General features: G+C 41.0%; 1 protein-coding gene across 4 annotated transcripts in view; it reads right to left on the reverse strand.

Annotated features, from left to right (window-relative positions):
• The window catches only part of PRLR (prolactin receptor), a 141,671-nt gene that overhangs the window by 102,170 nt on the left and 17,840 nt on the right, over positions 1-21,661 (reverse strand). For 2 of the 4 annotated variants that reach the window (XR_004316376.1, XM_006194514.3), the window contains exon 1: positions 2,713-2,878. The exons of the other annotated variants lie outside the window; for them this stretch is intronic. The gene's annotated coding sequence lies outside the window, so the exon portion shown is untranslated. Of the gene's footprint in view, positions 1-2,712; positions 2,879-21,661 lie in introns of those variants that run through there. 4 annotated transcript variants of the gene reach the window in all.

The raw sequence follows: 21,661 nt of genomic DNA on the forward strand, positions 1-21,661 counted from the left end.
TGTTTTACCAGCTTGCCTTCCCCCCCGGCAGGAAGCCCAAGGTGCACAGCTGCGGAGAAAGGGACTTCCAAGGAACACCATTTCCTGGTGATTTTACCGTAACAGACTCCTAAGTGTTCTCCGTGTCTCTGGCCTTGTTCCTTCCAAGCTGTTGTCCACATTTCAGCCAGGACTTTCCTTCTACAACAGTAAGTCTGATGGCACGTCTCTCCTGTCCACAGTCCTCCTGTAATTTTCTGTGGCCTCAGCCTTCTTACTGGCCTCAAAGTCCATCTTGAGCTGGCTCTGCCTTCTGGCCTCAGGTCTCACCTGTCTCCAGGCTGAACCCTCAGTGTTCCATCCACTTTACACCCTAGTTTCCCAATTCCACCTGCCTTCTCAGTGCCTCTGCTCTTGCATTGGGCATCTTCTTCTGCCAGGAACACGCTATCCAGGGCCCCCTCCTGCTGACTTTACCTTCAAGACTCAAGTCAGGCATTTAGTCCTTACGAATTCTTCCCTGATCAGCCCAGTTGGGTCCCAGGTCTTCTCATGCAGACCCCCTGCCCTCGGGTCTTTCAGGACCACAAATTTCATCACCCTTGTTATGGCCATTACTGGTCCATGTGCCATGTCACCCACCAGCTTCCTGGGGACAAGGGCTGTATTTCATCTATCTTTGCGTTAAGACCTCCCCTGCTATGTAACTGATGCTCAGTCAAGGTTGAGAGAATGAGTAATTTGTTGAGAAATGAATAAATGAAAGATCCAAGGTTTACTATTACAAATAGTGAGGAAACAGCCCTGAGCTCTGTCACGAGTGTCTGTTCTGCTGTGTCCCAGCAATTCAGGGCCTCTTGTTAAGGTGCTAGTGCTGACTTCTGCATGCCATTCACAACTCTGGGCCCTCCTCTCTCCCCAGCTCCCTGTTTCCTGGGGAGCCGGGACCACTGGTTGAGGTTTTACCTTTGTTATGGGTGGGAATTTAAATGTGCTCCAATGGCTGAGAAACACAGGGTGGATGGGGAGAAAGGATGTAGACTAAGAGAGAAGGAAGTAAGTCAAAAGAGTGTTGTTGAAAGCAAGGGAGAAAAAGCGTGAGCAGGAGGAGAAGAGGGTGGGGAGGATTTGTGTCGTGAATGATTCTTATTCCCAGGACAGAGTAACCCAGCCCAGGGCTGTCTCCTCTTTTTCTCTCCACTGTTACCAAATGTCAGACTTTGCCCTGAATTTCCTCAAGCAGTCCTCCTGATGAAGGCAAACACATTAAGCAAGAAAACGAAGTGACAGTTCTGTGCTGGTGAGCACCCACAGAACAGACGCCCTGAGAAAATAGACCGTGATGATATACACGTGTGGTCTTTCTCACAGAAAATTCTGGCTACAGAGTGGTAGTTCTTTGGGGCCCATATGTGCAAGAAATGCCCCAGAGACCAGCCAGGTGCAGGAGAAGTGGCCAGATGCTGATGTGTTAGGAGAGGCCAGCTGTCTCAAAGGTGATGCTATTCTGGAATCAAAGCCTGGCTCTGCTTGCTTTCCTGGTTACATGGAGGTGTTAGGGCTACTCCTGTAGTTGAAGGAGTTCTGAGGCCAGCACCCTGGGAACACACAGAACCAACACTGGGTCATCCTCCCCATGGATATGCTCCCTTCTTCAGGGACTGCGATTTAGGGGGCTTCAATGGGAAGGCCCTCCTTGCCCTTACCTCTGCCCTCTGCATCTAATTGACTGTTCTGTGACCCTCAACTGCCCTAGTTATGTAACAGGAAAGACAAGGAGTAAAATCTATGTCTCTGGATGAGTTATGCTGTTCAAAACAGCCTTCAGGCAACCTAAATGTCCATCGATAGATTATTAGATAAAGAAGATGTGGTATATACAGACGATGGAATATTACTCAGCCACGAAAAAGAAAATGATGCCATTTGCAGCAACATGGATGGACCTAGAGATTATCATACTAAGTGAAATAAGTCAGACAGAGAAAGACAGACATCGTATGATATTGCTTATATGTGGAATCTAAAAGAATGAGACAAATGAACTTACTTATAAAACAGAAAATAGACTCACAGATATAGAAAACAACCTTACATTTACCAAAGGGGAAAGAGGGGGCACTGATAAGTTAGGAGTTTGGGATTAACATATACACACTACTTTATGTAAAACAGATAATCAGCAAGGACCTCCTGTATAGCATAGGGAACTATATTCAATATTTTGTAATAACCTATAATGGAAAAGAATCTGAAAAAGAATATGTATGTAAATATATATATATATATATATATATATATATATATATATATATATATATATATATATATAAAACTGAATCACATTGCTGTTCACCAGAAACTAACACAACATTGATACAATGCATCCTTGCCTCCACCATCTGTGGCTCCCCCTTCCCACACTCCCGGGACTGGTCTGTCACATGACTCTGCTGCCGTGTCATCTTGCTGGTCTCTTCATCTCTGCCCCCAGGCCAGGCCCACATTTTCTCCCTGGAACCCCAGAGGTCTCGAGTGGGCCCTCACATTGGTCATTATGGTCCCATGCCGTCTCCTTGTCCATCTCTTCTTAAAACATGGACCTTTCCCTAAGACTTCTATGCAGCCGTTGAGATCCTAATCATAGTCCATGCCTCCTGCCTGTTCCCAGTCCAGAAGAGAAAAGCCAAAGGGAAGTATCAAAACTGACAAAGAAAATGGCAAGTCTCTCACCTGTGGCCTTGCTGCTGTCTGTTACCCTGCTCCCGCTCCCGGTTGGAGCCCGCCACATCTTTGAGTCTTAGAGGCCAGTGGCCTGAGATGACATTCTCCTCCACATTTCCTGCCTTGACAAGGAGAATGCGGGGACTCTAACAGTCATCTTTTTACAACCTGGGACAAGGCACAACCCACTGTTAATAATTTATCTCCATATTAAAGTACGGAGGGTTGTTAATCATTGTTCAGTTGTGGGGATAAGGCGGACAAGACAATCTCTGCTGAAAAACACGAGAGCACACTTTGTTTCTGCAGGTTCCAAGGGTCAGAGCTTGGGGTCAGGGGAAGGCTTGCTCACGTGTGTCTGCTGAGTCTGGCTGGGGGTGTGGGGTCGGGGAGAGGACCCTATGCTTTAACAGGTTCTAAGTGAGAAGTACACGCTGATTTTGAAGGAAAGCACTAAGCCTCAAGTTTCCAGAAAAAGCAGTCCATCCACTCCTGTGAAACACGGGCACGGAGAAAGACCAAGAGAATGGCTCATTCTGACACTACACTCAGCGGTTCGAAACTGAGCCCGCACTCCAAGGCAGGCCAAGTGGAGAAGTCTGAGCTCAATCCAATCCTGCAGGCAGGGAGGAGGCAAGACGTTTTCTGGGAGGTGACGGGAATGCGGCAGGATAAAAGGAAGGAATTGAAGAGAGGAAATTAAATGGAGAAAAAACCAAGTGGATGAAGGGACGAACAGTCTTACTTTCTTAGAAGTTCTCATTCACAGGCCGTCTGCCTGCTCGGAGACTGGACACACATGGACAAAGGGGGCTTCTTTAAAGAGCAAGCACATTTAGGGATGTTTATGGCCAATTGAGACTCTTGAAGGAATTCTCTTAAGACCAGCTCCCCTGAGGAGAAACATCTCCTTGCACCCTCGAGCCTTATTCCTTCCACCCACCAGCAGAAGTCAGCCAAGGGAGCAGGCCTCCCGCAGTGGGTGTGAGCAGCGGCCAGTCCCTGGATCCTTGATGGAAAAAGAGAAAAAAGCAGTAACTGGGTTTTGCTCATCAGAGTAGAAATGCCCAGTGTGTTCTGGTTGTGTTCATGGCTCTGGCCACCAAAGGAAGGCCTCGTGATGGCATTTGGGAGAAGAGAGGGCCTCTGTTCCTTTGGGAAGGTTGCTGATGACTGCCCTAGTTGGAGGTTCTTACAAAACCACACTCTGAAATGTGAAACGGGTTTGGGCTTGGCCTATTTTGCCTGAAGGTGAAAGAGTCTTGCCCGGAAGAGAGAAATGCTCTCTGGAGGCGGGTTAGAAGGACACATAGGGCAGGGGGAAGGCGGGGACCTCAGAAAACACAAGCAGGACAAAGCTGTAGCTAGTGGGGCTCACTTCCTTGTGAAGATGGTTTCTGCTGACATGATCCTCGGTCTCCCAGGCTACCCAGGAGCACCGCAGTGCAGGAGGGAGGCTCGGAGCTCCTGCCTGGGAGCCTGGGCAGTGGCCCAAAGGCCAAGGAAGGACACTCGAGTGCATCTGCAAACAGACCAACTGAAGGCTGGTCAGGACCTCCCTGGAGGGAATGGGTCTTGGGGTCAGGCGTGTAGAATTCTGGCAACCACTTTCCTTTGACCTCAACATTTTTTTTTTTAATATCCAAGATTGATCCATTTGCCAAGAACTTCAGCTATGGTGAGAACTAAACTGTCCCAAGTGGGAAGGGAAAAGGCTGAGGCCAGTTCTCCCTGTGAGCTTTGCTCCAGCACCTGTAGGGATTCACAGGCTCATTAAGAAGTGTTGGAAGCTACAACCGTTTTGGGTTTTCTTTTTATCTTGCTTTGTACATTCACCAGCTGTGGGGCCGACTCCTCCCCTTCTGGCTGCTTCCCCAGGTCTATCCAACTGCCTGGCTTCCCCTTGGCGGGGGTTCCCTCATGGATCAGATCTGGGAGCCATCAACTCCGGTGAATGATGAGGGCACAGGTGATTGATTAAGACTCAGCCCGTGTCCCCCTCGCTGAGTCTACATGGGTCTTGCCCTTATCCGCTCAGCTTCTTCTGTCTGTCACTTGTAACCACAGCTGCCTGGCCCCTCCTCATGCACTTTCAGTCTTTGAGGCTGGAGAGAAGGCCCTACAGGGTGTAAGTCTGGGTGGAGACTCAAGGTAGACCAGCCAACTAACCTGGCAGCATCCCTGAGAGAGCATGCTCGCCGGCAGTGGAGACCCACCCACTCCAGGAATCCTCTGTCACCAGGGAGTGCTGCTCACAGCACGCAGCCTTACTTGGTGTGTGGACCAGAGAAAAGCTCCTCAGAGGCCACGTTCAGGGGTCCCTGACCACGTGGTTTTCCACCCTGCATCTGCTTCATTCCCCGAGGGTGCTCCTCAGGCAGGCAAGGGCATGAGGCCTGAGCCTGTGAGCTGAAGGAGCAACGCCCGTCCTGGCAAGCGGGAAAAGCAGCCTCTGAGACCTGCCCTGATGACAGTGGAGCAGTCCAGGCTGTTCTGCTATAGATGCTGATGGGACCATTTCTCTAGGCAGCCCATCAGCACCTCTTACAACATTCTTCACCCTCCCTTCAGATCCCCCAATGACACAGCGACCTATTTGTAGCCCAGCTCTCTGGGGAGTTGGCCAATGATGCTGACACATTTTATACTCCTCCTGCAGACATCTCAGGGCTCCCCTGAGAGCAGGTAGCTTGAGACAATCTTGTCCTAGAGAAGGATTTCCTTCTCCTGCTCAAAGGGTGTCAGCCCTGGGCCCTATCAGAGAATGGCTTTGTAAAGCTGTCTTACACCTGCCAAAGTAAGCAAACAGAACACTGTGATATTATGCCCTTGACTCTACAGCGTATTCCTCCAGGCCCTAGTGAAGCTGCAAAGCTGATGCCCTTCAATGGGTTTCCCTGGCATCGGACAAAAGGCGTGTTTCTGCAAGATGCTTACGAAAGTTTCTTTTTATTTCATCCAGTGGACACTGGCCTTGTCAACTTCTCTTTGCCACTCTCCTTCCCAAAGATTAGAGCCCAGATTCCTGACTCTAATTTCCTTGCCCCTGCTCTTTAGTAAACTGGCCTTTTAATCTTAATTTCATTTTGGTTATTTGTGGTTAAGTAGGAGACAGTGGTTCTCTAAAAAGAAAACTATTTTGGTTGCTGAAAGAAATATTCTTTTGGTTTCCTGCTTTGCTTTTGTTACTAAATTCCACCATGTGGTCTTTTTTTCCCTCTTTCTTCCCTGCCTCTTCTTTGCCATTGAAAAGTATGTAACACCTACGTGGTTTGGGTTATAAAATCGGTCACGTGGACTGTGTTTACAGCAGCTCCAAGCGTGGTGTCCTCAGGGAACTGCAGACACACTCCACAGGTAACTTGTTAGTGCGATGATCTGCCTATGATAAGAAGCCTGCAATCTTCGCTATAGCCAGCTGATCTGTGCCCCTTGAAGCCTGTGCCCTAAATCACAACCAGCATCACAATAACAACAGCTAAGTTCAAACGAGCTGACTACGTGTCATCCGCCTGTGCCCTTGATTGTCCCCTCCAGGCTGGGTTCCTGGTTCTCCCCAGAGCCGGCCACAAAGAAAGCAGGGTCCCTCGGCAGGAAGCTCCAGCCCTGGAATAGAGCTTATTTTTCTCAGAAGCAGGAGAAGTAAGAGAAGATGCCTAGAAAAGTAGCCCTAAGGCCCCTTAACATCACTAAAAACTTACAGAGGTTCATATGGTTCACAAGTCAATGCGCTTTTTCTTCGGTGTAAAGCAATTCTACAGGACAAATGCAAGACCAACCAAAAGACAGAATCTGCTACAGATCCTCTTCCTTTTCTCCCCTAAGCCAGGCTGTGTCATTTGTGGACATTTTCAGTTTCAGATATCAGAGATGTGACAGTGGTTATGACTGTGAGAGAGACAACATGTTTGGTTGAAAAATTGTCTGAAAGGAAGACCAAATGGCTAGAAATAATCACCATTCCCACTAATCTCCTGTGATTAGAGTTATGATAGAAAGGGTTTCAGGTGTCATTTTTACAGCTATAAATCTACCTTAAAGGAGATGGAATTTTAGGGAAATTTTTAAAAAGTGTCTTCTGACAACTTTCCTTCAAAAGTTGAAAAAATTGAAAAAAGACAAGTCACTTAAGACACGTTCTCCTCCTTTACATTTTACCTATTATAATTCTCTAAATAAAACCTGGTTATTACATGAGCAATACACTAGTCACGTAACCCATTTTGAAATTCCAAAAGAAGGTTATTGTAGACCTGCAAATGAGACTTAAAATGAATATTTTGTGTATTTCAATTCCCAAGCTACATGTTGTAGCCTCCTTCTCCCCTATAAATTCCAAATTTGTACTCCGAGGCATTAAAATTTCCAAAAATGTATCTATTATCATAACTAAATAGAAACCCAAGGCTAAATGAATATAAGAGAAGTGAAGGCTTTGATAAACCGGCCCCCTCCCTCCAAAAAAAGCAAGAGTTGGGGTTGGTCATAGACCAGTCTTGGCCCAAAGTGGGGATATGAGTTTTATAAAAGGCAAGCTTTCTTTCCTGTCCGCTTGGTCCTCCGAGCCCTGAGTGGTTCTCACGATCAGTGAGAAAGGAATGGCGGCACTGGATGAGGAAAGGGTGGCACTCTGAAAACAGCTGGTTGTGTAGGTGACATGGAATGGAGGATAGAGGAGGGAGACCAGTGTGAAACTGGCTAGCTCTGAGGTCCTGGGCAGTTCTCCCAGAGTCTTGCTTTCTCCTTTTGTGAAATGGAAATAAAAATCCTTCACGGGGGCTATGGTGAGGTTTAGAAATTATACATTTAGTGCACACATCCCACAGGAGGCACGTGGTAGATGGCAGCTCTCGTGACAGTCAATGACCTTGAACATAAGAACAAATCAATTCTGTCTCAGCCACAGGCTGCCCCAGGACCTTCCCTTTGAAAGCCCTGTTTACTCTAGGGCTAGTCATTCTCAGAAGATAAAAATCCTCAGGGCAGTGACTCTATCCACTTGGTTTGCTGACTGACAACTGCTCTGCCCAGCAGCCAATGAGAAGATGCTCAAAAATACACTTGACATGAGGTTTTTATACTCTAAGGAAAGGGAGATAACTCTTACGGACACATTCTCTAAGAACAAAGCTGTTTTCTTCACCAAGCTGGTCTGGCAGCTGTGGAGGGAGCCTGGGTCTGAGGGAAGAGCCCAGACCTTCTGGGCACTGCTATGAGGTGTCAGGACACCAGGGCTGCAGTCCCAGCTCTGACACAAAGGACAACACCTTGCCTTCATGCTGTTCAGTTTAGGGAGACCCCAGGCATATCCGGTCTGATGGATCCTCTGTGGTGAGATATCAGGCCAAATAACCGCAGCCCTATTTTATAACAAGAAGCCAAGAGCCTGAAGGATGAACAGACATGCCTAAGATCACACAGATGTACAGAAGCAGTTAGAACTCAAACTCAGACCTTTCGCCCTTCTCAAAGTCCTGCAGCTTTTCTCGGGTTTAGCTTTTTGATACTAGCAAATTACATAGCTTAACACCCAGGTCTGGAGATAGACTCAGTCTGTACCAATATATAACTTTGACCAAGTCGCTTATGTTCTCTGAAATCCAGTTTTTTCTTTAAGTGGGGATAATAATGATAGCCCTGAGAAACGATGAAGAGGAGAAGTAATAATGCATATAAAGTAATGCATGTGCTACCTAGCACAGAGCAAGTGCTAAAAATATCAATGAATCATTTTACAACTATTGCTGTCATTATTTATCCTTGCAGGCTTTGATTCCCTTCCTGCAACTGGGAAGGCAGTCGTGGAGTAGAATACAGAGCCCAGGACGTGGCTCTGTCAGAAGACCAGAGTCCGAGCCCTGGCCTGGCTGTTTCTCAGCCACGTGGCCATGGCATGCCACATCACTGTTGTGACTTAGTCTCTTCACGTACGAAAAATAAGGCTAATAATGTAGGTCCCCTTGAGTCACTGGGAGAACGGAATGAAAAATAAAACCCCCTGGAAGTCCTCTGCAGAGAAAAGCAGTGTGTAGAAGTGAGCAGCAATCCACCTGCTGCAAACCTTCTCTACTTCTTCTCCATGTGTTAACAATGAAGTATGTTGTTGAAGAACCTTCTGTCTCACAAGAGGAGCTGAAAACTTGGACCCATCTTTTGTGACTCAAGGAAGCTGCATAGAACAGAGACAGGCATTCAGTCACTCACTCTCCTGGTGGCATCTTGAGAAGGTCAGAGAGTGGCATAAGCACACGAAGCACTGCTTTGGAGCAAGGGAGTAAGATGAAAGGGCAGAAGTGATAATTAGCTGGATTCAAAAAAAGGGGTGGAATTTTCTGCAGAGTTGGCACATTTTTTTGGCCAATGTGGTGGGGGTCATCTCAGCAGTGAAACAGAAGGGCAGCTGGTACTGCTGTGTGTTTGCCTAAGTTAATAGCCTGAAGAATGACTAATGAGTCCTGCCGAAGAAACTTTACGGCAAGAGATAAGACCTGTGCTGGCATGAAACACAGACAGGCCCTAGGGAGTGGGCTTACTTGATCTCGTGTCTACCAAGATGCGTCAGGAATTTTGGCAGTTCTAAGAAGATATTCAGATCTTGGGGAGATCATTGACTTGGGAGAACATGGCCCACTCTCTTGCAAAACCATGATCCCCCAAAATGTGTAGCTGATCGTCAAGTGAGATTTCCTGTAGAAGAGAAGCCAAAACAGAAAGAAGCTGACTCTTCAGTTGAGCTCATTTCCAAGTAGAAGGCATCAAATCTTTTTTTAGGCTCTCCAGTAGGGTCTAGCCAAACCATCATTACTACCTCTCAACATGGCAAAGAGAAAACCAACCCTCTTTTTAATCTACCAGTTATCTCTGCTTTATACAGACTCCCTAAGGCAACAAGTACTGATTCAGTTTGGCACATACTTCTGAGAAATATCTCATTTGACCCAGGTGAGAGCTGATTCATGGCAAGAAGTGCTATTTAGTCACCCACGCACATTTATTTTGTTGTTTTTGTCATGTTACTACTAGTAACATCACGTTGTCTGAAATTTGTCTTGCTATTGGGACACTCGGACTTGTGGCTGCTTCATCAGATGCAAACAATGCATAGTCTCCTTTTGCTCTGACCCAAGAAATTGGGAGACTCCTAGTATAAAAACTCAATTTCACATGTGCTTCTTAAACGTTAGCCACATGCAAGGAAGGGGGATCCTGGATCATCAACAATGCATTCTAGGGTAACAAAACAAAAGATCAAATCTCTCCATGAAAGCTACCCAAATGCCCGATGGCCCCCTTCCTTAAGGAATTTTTATTATAATTAAAACTGAACACAATGTCCACATATAAAATAAAGGACTCTATCCAAAGGGCCATTAGCAACAAGCACTAGAGACAAGAGGATGTGGAAGGATGTTGCGCCCCAGGTTCTTTATCTACAGTATAATCCGCAGAAATACCTCTCCATGTTCTACTTTGTAAATATGATCAGAGGATTAATGAAATTCTATTAAAGGTGTTTGCCACATACAAATACAGATATATAAATAACATATACATGTGATTCAAAGTACTAAAATTTCAGAAGTATAAAAATAAACATGAAGATGACAACTACTTCTAAAAAGTGGACTGAATATTCTTTCCCATATGGGATGGGTGAGCATGCTAAAACAGAACATGAAGGTCTTGGGGCTGGCCAGTGCTTGTAAATTTTTTCATACTTCAAAGCTAGAGAAACCTTCAGAGAGCATTCCAGTCTAGCCTCAGACATCATGCTCTTACTCCGCCTTAGCACCGACTTCCAATAATTATCCAACCTCTGCTCAGACACTTCTGGGGAAAGGGACATCAGGGTTTCGCGTAGTAGGTGCAACGTATCACACTACTAGTTAATCTGAAAGCTCTTCTTTATGTTGCTAGATGTGTCCTGCTGAGACAATTCCCATTGTTCTGGTTCTAGCCTTTAAAGTAACTTGACCTCCTCCCACACAAGAAATCTTTGATGATGAACTTCCAGCAAATACTAATTCTTAGTAAGGTATTGAAAACCTATAGATCTTGGGAATACAGTCGATGATCTGTAAAATCATAAAGTTTGAGTCATGTTATAAGAGTATATTTTACATCTGGGCTTCCAAGGAAAATGATCTTTTACTCTTTTGGTAAGTGCAAAGTAAGAAGACAGCCCTAAGGCCTGTCTGGATATTAGTAATATCGATGCATAAAGAGAAACACTTGCAGGACCTGTCTGTCCTGCTCTGACTTCAGCTTATACTCCAATGTCTCTTCTATTCATTCCCTGAATATTTAAACAAAACCAAACAACCAAAATCTATCTGGCACATAATATGTCTCTCAGATTTTCAGCCTTTTACAGTGTTTTGGGTAGCAAATATAATTTCAGTATTTGTAGCAGCTTAGGGGTCTCCTCAAATCTGTTAATATTCCTTTAAGACTTTTCTGTTACTTCTTTGCCCTTAACCTTAACCTTAAGGTGGCCCAGTTCCAGATATCTGGTATCAAACAGCCATGAGAGGGTAAAGAAAAAGATGTTTGGGGACACAATGAGGGATTACCCTTCATTCCTTGACCCCATGACCTGTATATTCATCATTCTTTTTATTTCACAATTGGTCAGTTATCAATTCTGTTCTGGAAGGCAGCCTTTACTTGCAGACATTAGCATCAGCAGACCAGAGACAAAGGCATAAAGATCTCTAGATCAAGAGAAGATGAAGTGTTGGAGCTAATACTTCAGACTCTGGGATCACCTAACTAGTTGTGTGACCCTGGATGCGTTACTTAGCTTCTTTACGCTTTAGTTTCCTCATCTGTAAGAGGAAGATAATAATAAGAGAATTCACCTATTGCTTCTAGAAGGTAATTTATGTATTTCCATTGGGTGATCACTAGCCAAATCTGGTGTGGTGGTCACTAGCATTTGGAGGGATGAGTGTTATCTAGCAGAGAATACCAAGCCTCTGCATCAAGAGACCTGACTTCAAGTCTTCTACTAACTGTGACTCCAAATTGCAGATCAAACCACTTAGCACAGTATTCAAAGTCCATTACAATCTGACCCCAATCTAGTTTTTTAACTGCATTTACTGTCACTTCCTACTTCTTTTCTGTATGTTATACCTGTCTGACTGTTTGCAATTGCCCAAAATATCAGGGACATGTGAATCACTGTCAGTTTGTGTGTGCTATTTCCTCTACAGAGTCTCCTCCTTAGCTCTCTTCCTCCTGGTTGAATAACTGCCCCTACTCCCGCCAGTTACCATATTATGACTCTCTCCTCCACTAAACTGTGTGCTTTTTGAAGGCAGAGAATGGTCATCTGGTTCATACTGGAGCCTAACACAGTATCCAATATTGTGGGCAAGCAAGAATTGATTGCAAAATGACTGAAAGAATAAATGAATATATTTTATGTAAGCTCTTAAGAATGGTGACCATAATACGGCTCTGTTCTATGTTAGAAAAATATGTGAGGGCATCTGTTTGAAAATAAACTAATAATACAAGATATACTAAGAATAAAACCTTGACTAAAGACATGAATGCAGCAGAGCCTTAGGCTACTCCTACACTCCTCTGAAAGCCTGAAAAGCCATTCAAGTGGCAATTATTTTGTGTCCTTGAAAGTATCAGTGGAAATTCCTCTGTTAATGGAGCATCTGTTCTCTGACAATCGAATGGGGGGCGTTGCACAATGATCCCATTCTTGGCCTTCTTAAACATGTTCTAAATCCTTGATGACTTCTCATTGTCAGCTGTGTCCTGGGTAGATCCTGCTCCCAAATGGCACTGGGGACAGGAGAGGATCTGAGTCAACCACATCTTTCAGGCTACCTTGTTGACATGTTGCCTCACATGCTCCCTTGTTTGAGAACAATCCTTTCAGAAAGATTAAGCTGTCCTTTTCTACAGGCAGCAAAACACTGAAAATGGATTCTTGTGCTATAGAGCTTGGGTTTTTGGCAAACTATGGTTTAAAAACATCTTGAGGTACCATCAAATATCTGGTTATGCCAAAGGTGATAGTGGCCATGTTAGATGCCCTGAACAGCAGGACATTTTGCTGAGTATGTAACTAGCAAGACCCACTTAATGGGAGAAAAGAGATGAGGAACCAAGATTTCTTGAGGTCCTACCATGGCAAAGAGTCATTATGTTGGGTCTAAAATCATCAAAAGGAGGCAGAGAGCATCCTGTTGTGCCAAAACTTTGGATCCAACACCATTCTATCCATTAGTGGTGGGAAGTACTGTCCACCATTCTTGTAAAGTTGATGGACCAGGGGCTGGAGGTGTTAATGTAGATCTGATGGGGGCTCTGTGCTAGTCTACTACAGCTTTGCTAATAATGTGTAAATATCTGCATCAAGAGAGCAATAATTCATACAAAGTATTAGTGGGGCTAATTTTTTTAATACAGTTTCCTAATAACAAAGATCCTCTTTTCATTGAGTGTTCAAACATAGGCATTTGGAGCCTTTCTCAGAAGCTCAGAATTGCTATACTAAATATTTTGGGTAGGTAGTTAATCCTTCTTTCCTTGAACCTTTCTCTTTGTTTGGTAACCTTGGTGTTGCAAGCCAATATTGAGAAAGTCAAGATTGATTTATTTTTTGAGGGTTATGAAAAGAACAACACAGGTCTTATTTTTATTGCTTGTGATAAGAAAAATCATCAAGATGAGGACATACGTGCTTCTTAGGATCACTGTTTTATGAAACAATGTTTTCACGGTATTTTAGAGAATATGTATTTCAAAGCTAATCATATGAACCTTTTTCTCTCAAAAGAAGATTGGAATTTAGCTTTGTTGTATTACTTCTGGATTGGAAAAGTATTCTGGGCTGAGAGTATATAATACATACTCATAAGTGACGATGAAATGTTTAGCTATGTTTTGAATCTTACAGCGAGGGAAGACTTACTTCCTGAGGGAGCAGGTTTAGGGATTTTTCATTGTACACAGCAAAGGGTACCTACAAAGTGCCTTAAGAACTGTGCTGAGGTTCAGCCTTAAGTTTCTGGGCTTTTTAGTGTTATTTTTCAAAGACTTTCACTTCCCCAGTCTCAGTGCCCCCATGGAACAATGCAATATAACTCCAGAGTCAAAAGCTTTCCTGGTAAACATGAAGGATATAATTCTAAGAGATTTAAAAAATACATCTGTATGAGAATCAAACGATTTTTAAACAATATAAGAGACTCTTCACAACTCCAAGGACTGGAACTCACTAGTCCCCAAAATGGCAATAGTAGAGATCAAAGGAAGAACTTGAATTACGCAGTGCAGGAGACCATGTCTTACACATCTCTACAGGGCTCATTTGTAGAATGCGCCTGACACATCACATAGGCTATGTGTTCACAAATACTGGGTCTAAGTAGATTGATTTTCATTCCAGGCTGCATAAACATGAAAAATAAACAGCAGAGCCAGTGGAAAAAGTGCCTAACAAGGCAAGTTAAACACCATCTCAAAGATAATTGTAGAAAACTGTTTCTCATCCTCAACTGATGTAGATAGAGGATATTGTGAAAAAGAACAGACAGCCATTATAAGGTAAAAGGAAGGAAGAAATAAAAGGTGCTGGGTAAGAAGGAGGAATTGTAGGGAAGCAAAAAAAGAACTGTATTAATAATAATAATAATATGTCCACTGAAGGTAGTAAGAGGTAAAACTGACACTACAGGAAACAGAATCAGACACTCCCTAAAACGTAGAAGCCCCACATTGTACTCCCTGAAAGGAATACAAGACATAAGAGATGGTAGATACATAAACGGGGAACAGAATCAAATTAATGTTAATTTGTACTCATGAAAAAGAGAACAGTCATCACAATGAGACAGCACTACACCCCAACTAGGACGACCCAAATGAGAGTAACCACACCATTTACTGGGGATACAGGACAACTGAAACTCACACATTGCTGGTAGGGGTGTCAAATGGCACCACCACTTTGGAAAACTGCAGGTAGTTTCTTAACAGTTCAACATATTCCCAACCTTTGACCTCAAAATTCCACCCCTAGGTAATTAGTTATCCAAAAGAAATGAAAAATATGTCCACAACAAACCTTACAAGAATATTAGTAGCAGATTTATCCTTAATAGCCCCAATTGGAAACAGTCCAGGTAGCCACATAAAGGAAAATCAATAAACAACCTGAAGTGTACTCAAGTAATAGAATTCGACTCAGCAATAAGTGAAATGAACTACTGATATAAGCAATGACATGGAAAAATCTCAAAAAAGATGAGAAAGAAGTGAAAGAATTCTTATACATAATAATGTAAGATTCCATTTATATGCTACTCAGAATAGGCAAAACTAATCTATGGTGATAGAAATCGGATCAGTGGTTGCTTCTGGTAGTGGAATTGCCTGGAAAGGAACATGAGGGTATTTTCTGGAGTGATGGAAATGTTCTATATCTTGATAGAGATGTGGGTTACTCAGATATATGCATTTGGCTGGCAAAACTGCTCCAACTATATACACACTTTAGAGTCTTTGTATTTTATCAGATGTAAATTACATCCCCATAAAAAACCATTCAATATGAAAATGAATATATGTATGTACACGCATGACTGGGACATTGTGCTGTACACCAGAAATTGACACATTGTAGCTGATGGTACTTCAATAAAAAATAAACTTAAAAATATTCAGATTTTTAAAAATATACTTTAAAAAAGAGAATGAAGAAAATATAACCAAAGAAACATTCAAAATTATAAAAGAATTTTAAAAACCTTCCCAGTGCTAATGAAAGATCTGACTCTGGAAACTGAAATGACTCAGCAACTACTATGCAAAACCTGTAAAAAGTGTTCACACCTAGATACATTATGATAAGATATTTGAATGGCAGAGTAAAACCTATAAAAATCCAGGAAGAAAAACAGATTACTAAGAAACAAAAATATGGATGATCTCAGATTTTTCTATCACATGACTAAATACGAAAAGCAAGAAACACGGTGAAATAATTTTAAGTCCAGACAAATCATTATGTTGAAATCAGACAGAAACTTATTTAAGATTAAAAATATATGACCTACTTGCCCTACTTATGACAGTTCTCAAAGACATCTTTTAGCTGCAGGAGAGATGAATTAAAATAAGAAGTCAAAAGTAAAAAATTTGTGGTATAAAAGGATATTCGCTATGGACACAGAAGTCAGATAACCACTGACCTGTCCAGGAATGGATCGTAAATATGGTCAGTTGCTGAGAAGATAAATAATTCATGAACGAGAAGTCATGTAATATAAAATAAATATAAAATACTGACTGATGGTAACCTGAATAAAAATGTTAAATTGTCCTTATAAATACTGAGAAAAAGATTGGGAGGAGGTAAAAAATGAATTAAATTTCACATCTGTTCTGAACTTGATTAGAAAAGTGGACGGTCATGTCTTTGACTTTGGTAAATATAAAGTATAGGTAGGAGTGTATTGAAAAATTTTAATTACAATCACTTGTAGAAAATTTAAAAAGATGACTACCTTCTAAATTATTGGAAAAAAAATAACAGCAAAACCAAACCACAGTCCATATGGCTAAAGAGAGAGATGAGGATGCACACAGTATCAAAAGAGAAAGATCACATGAATATAATTTTGACTGTCACAACTGATACAAATTTCCAAATGGGAGAAAAATGCTTCTGTGGTCAAATGAATTTTAGAAATGCTCAGCTAAACTCAGTGGAACACTTTTTTTATTGCGATCTCCTACTATATTAATATAAATTATGAACCCCAGGGAGAAAGCATTTCATTTGGAGCATTTCCCAAGTTTATTTATTAGCTTTCACAGAATACTTTTGAAAAATGTTAAACAGAGGGATTCTTCTTAAAACTGATATTAGAATAGGACACTCACTCATCATCATTATTTAATAGAAATTATAATCAATAATGTAGATATCAAATAGAAATTAGATGCAACTATTGGAAGGAGGAAAATTACCACTATTCACAGACACCACAGTTATAAACTCTTAGAATCAACTTAAAACTCTTATAATTAATTACAATGAGTTATATAGTCAGACAGAAAACATACATTTCAGTATTTTTTTCCTGTATTTCAGCAATATCGGAAGATACAGAAAAAAGATCCATTCATAATGAAAAGCTAAAATGATAAAATATGTAGAATAAATAAAAAGAAATATGCAGGACTCATGAAAAAAACTACAACGTTTTAACAAGAAATATAAGAGAAAATTCAAATAAGTTCAATGCTTCTTGACGGGCTGATTCAATAGTAAAAAGAATGCCATTTCTTCCACAGCTGACCTATAGGTTTATCACAGTCCCAATCCAATTACCAATGAGAGATATTATATGTGTGTGTGTATATATACAAATGTGTATCTATATAAACACACACACACATGTATATATATATACATACATACATATATATATACACACACACACATGAATTTACACACATATTATTATATACATGCATATATTTTTCTAACTTTTCAAAATTGTTTTAGTTTATCTAAAGAGAACACACTGGCAGAGTAGATAAAGCAATTTGAAAGTAAAAAGGGATCAGAGGGTACATGCCCTACCAGTTTAACGCTTCATAAAACTCAAAACTAGCATGATGTTGGGCCAAGAATTGACCTAACAATAAATCTAAATAAACTATTCTGCAATAGACAGCATGCTATGCCTAAGAACTTAATCCATAACTGAAGCAGTGCTTACCGAATGAAAAGGCATGAGTTATAAAGCATATTTCCTGCCCATCAGTACCTCTCTCCTTGGACCACAGCAACAGCCCCCCACTTCAAGGGTCTTCTGCTCAAACTCCTGACCCCATCCCATGGCACAAACACATACACTCCACGTTCTAGGCACAGAGCACATTCAGCATTTAGTTAAGTGAACCTTTGCACATACTCTTTCCTTTCCCTCAATTCACATCGCCCTTATCTCTTCATGCCCAGCTAGGAAATTGCTTTCTTCCAGAAGCCGTCCCTTAGCCCTAATGTCTAGATTAGGTGTCTCATGCCACCCTGTACTTCCTCTCCCACAGTTTATAATGAGCCATAGTATAATGGCCTGAATTTTGTTTGTCTTGGCTGCCTCATTAGGCTGTAAACTCTCTGAAAGCCATCTCTGTCTTGTTTTCTGTTTTATCCCTAGTACCTTGCTCAGTGACTAGACACATAACACTCTGTAAGTATCTACTGAATGAACAGCTAAAAAGTAATCATAAAGGAAGAGTTCTGACAGACTTCGAGCCACAAAAACTTATGAATTTGTCAAATATATTTTAAACAGAATTAACAGACAATCACCAAATTTGCGGAAATATTTATAACAAATATTATAGAAAACAGATTGATATCCCCAAAATATAAAGAGTTGTTTTTTAAAATTAAGAAATATTAAGAAAAATGAAGATAATATTGAATCAAATACAAATTTTGATAAATCAACATGAAAATAAAAGAAACAAAGTAAGAAATATTTTTTGGTAGCATTAATTACACCTGCTATTCAAAAACATGAAAATTAATGTTATTTTAGACTTATATTGGAAAAATAGTACATTGACTTGAAGGAACATTATGTAGGCTTAAAAATGTGTTTTCAGAAACTATTTACTGGTATAAGACTATCATATAACATTAAGTTTTAAAAAAGAGGTTTTAAAAATGTATACACAATATATTCCTAATTTGTCAAAGAACAAGAGAGGAAAAAATTTCACCATATACAAACAGGGATTTCCTTTCTAGGTGGTGTAATTATGGGTGATATCAACTTTCTATTTTTCCATTCTATAATGCCAGAAAAATGTTATAAACATTTTAAGCCCATATATTTTAAGCTAACCTCTCATCAACTTCAGGAAATCACTCTATAATATATGAACAGCAAGCATTTATATTCTTATGCAAAATTACTTTCTTCCATTTCTTTAAGGTATCAAATAATATCAAACTTTCTTAGAATCCATTGATCTAAAAAAACATTCTTCTCCTGGGGCAAAATGAGTGTCTAGAGGTAAGCAAACAAACAAACAAACAAACAAACTTTCAAAGACCCAGAGGGTAATTAAGTCCCATGGTTCAGAATTGACCAAACTTGAAGGATAAACCAGTTAGTTGGTTTATTGATGGAAATGATTAGCGGAGATGGAAATCCTAAGCAGAAAGAGACGCTAAGAAAAATCATATCATCCTGAGGTGCCAAAGTATTAATACTCACAGGAAGCTGTCAATTAAGCTGTGTAGCACAACATTCACCTGTACATGTTCCCATAGGAAAACATCTTAACTGTGTGATGGTCCGTGGGTTTGGGCCACCTTCTAGTCTATAATTTAAAAATTGTAACTATAACTCAATAAAAAAAGGTAAAAAAATAAAATAAAATAAAAATCATACCTGGCAAGTCACCATCATGGCTCATCTTTCTTACCAACTGCCTTAACCTCTGAGTAAGTCCATAGGCATTTACTCTTGTCTCCCACAATATTCTCCATAGTGTAGTCTGTGTGGTTCTTTTAAAAAATACCCATCAGGTCATGCTATCCTTCTTCAAACACCTCAAAAGGCTTTCTATGGCTCCTTGAGATTCTGTGTGATCTGGCTTCTCTCTTCCTCATTTTTTTCAACTTGGCTCAGATACACCGTGTTTCTTCTATTTCCCCATATTCGGCATGCTCTCTCCTGTGTCTTTGCATGTGCTGTTCCTTTTGCTGAGAAATCTCCTCCTTTCCATTTTGACCTTAGGTCAGTGATCACTTTCTCAGGGTTGCTCTCTTAGACAGTAATAGGCCTCCCCTTTCCTGTCCTTCCATACTCCCAAATGTACGTGAATTTGACTGACATCTGTTCCCTCATTACATTATAAGCTCCATATGAGCAGAGACCTCTCTGCTCACTGTTATTTCCTAGCATACCTAGCACAGTTTGATCAGTGTTTGTTTAATGAATTTTGCAGGATCATGCCCAATGATGATTATGATAAATTTTAATTTGAACTTCTGCATAGGACTTTCAATGATGACACAGTCCCTCTATAACTGATCTCACTAGATTCAGGTAAATTTTTTCCATGGGGTCAGGGCAGAGGAGAGAATTCAATGCCAAGAGAGAACTTTCCAGATTAGTAGTGGAGTCCTGTCTGAGCAGCAGAGCTCATTTCATTGTGCTAAATTAGGTCCCAGATTTTCTCATCCCACATTAGAAGTGTAGTTTGTGTAACCTCTTCTGACGGTTGGTATCCATCAGAGGCAAATTCTCACCAGAGTTCTTCACTCCAAATTACAATAGAATCATTCCCAGGCAAGGCAGGATGCTGGTTTTGTTCTTACTCTTTTCAGAACTCCAGAAAGCTTATTGTGGTCACAAGGAAGATTTAAAGGAATTATGGAACACACGAGTAGTCAGTTCAGAGTGTTTTACAAGAGTCAATGTTTTCTGTTCATAGTCCCTTCTGCTCTTCCAAAAATCCTCTGGGCTTTCTCAGTTTCTTCCTTACTTTCACACTTTTTACTTTGTTTATTGCTTGCAGCAGTCAAAAGCTGTGGCTGGGCATCATTAGCAAGAGAGGATGTGACCAATCTGGAACACTGTGTTCTAGTCTAGTGTCTAAACTTCAAGGACTCACAAAGCCCAAAGAGACTCAGTGATGGAAGCCTAAAATGATTAAGGAGATGAGGGAGGGGGCGTTATTAAAGGATTAACATGAAGATCTGAACTATTCAGTCTGCAAAGACAAAAGCTATCATAGGACAAGGGATAGGATAAATGGACTTATTCCCAATACTGTAATTATGTAAAATCCCTTCGCATCAGAAAAAGTTAAGGAATGGGGAAAGGATTTGCTACAATAGCCAACAGGTGGTTCACTTAAGATACTTGCTATCTCAAGGGATGTTTGTTGTTGACTATAGATACTGATAGTGTAAACAAAGATTTAAAAAAATTCATACATGACATGACAACAGATTCATGATGTAATAGTAATAATGTCTAAATATTAATAGATCAAACAATGTGTAGATAAATTCATTGGTGGTATGACAACAGATTCACAATGTATTATATAATTGGGACTAAAATAGTAATAGGTTAAACAGAATTTAGGATAAATTAAATCTGTGTTATGACAGCAGACGGATACAGTGGCATTAAGAGTCTAGAACAGGGGTCAGCAAAATATAGCCCATGCGCCAGATCTGACCCATTGACTGCTTTTGATAATAAAGTTTTGTTGGAACACAGCCACATATTTATTTATGCATTGACTATGGGCGTGTGACGAGGGCAGAGTTGAGTAATTGTGACAAAGACTGTATGATTCACAAATTCTAAATATTTACACTCTGACGCTTTACAGAAAAACTTTGCTGATTCCAGTCTAGGACATATTAGGAACATGCTGGTATTTTTCATATTTGAGGTCCTGTTAAGCAGGATGAAAGAAATTCTTATAGATAACACCCCCTGGTAGGTGCAGAATTTTGGCTAGGACAGAAATTTCTGACAATTATATGAAGAGTCTGAAAAAATGCATATTTGCCAATCATCTGATCATCATAACTTTGGAGGTTTAGTAACCAAGTTAAGGATGCTTCTTGAATTTGAGGGATATGGTGGGCAAACAGGGTTCTGACTACATTTAGCTGTTTTGATGCTTTTCAATTTTGGACTCTTCATCCACAAAGAATCATGCAATTGTTTGGAAACAAAACACAGAAATGCCATAGAAGTAATGTCACAGAAGTAAGGTCATAAAGTTAGCTGAAACTAGTATTAGGGTTTCTGATTTTTAGATAAGAAAATTGCACTTTCCTGTACACCAGATATATTAGCAGCATTTTACCCCAAAAGAAACTAAACTCATAGTCTTCAGAAATAGTGACTTCCTTTCTCTGGTGAAGTTC

Source organism: Camelus ferus, chromosome 3 (genome assembly GCF_009834535.1).
Source record: "Camelus ferus isolate YT-003-E chromosome 3, BCGSAC_Cfer_1.0, whole genome shotgun sequence".
In the NCBI taxonomy this organism is placed as follows: Eukaryota; Metazoa; Chordata; class Mammalia; order Artiodactyla; family Camelidae; genus Camelus; species Camelus ferus.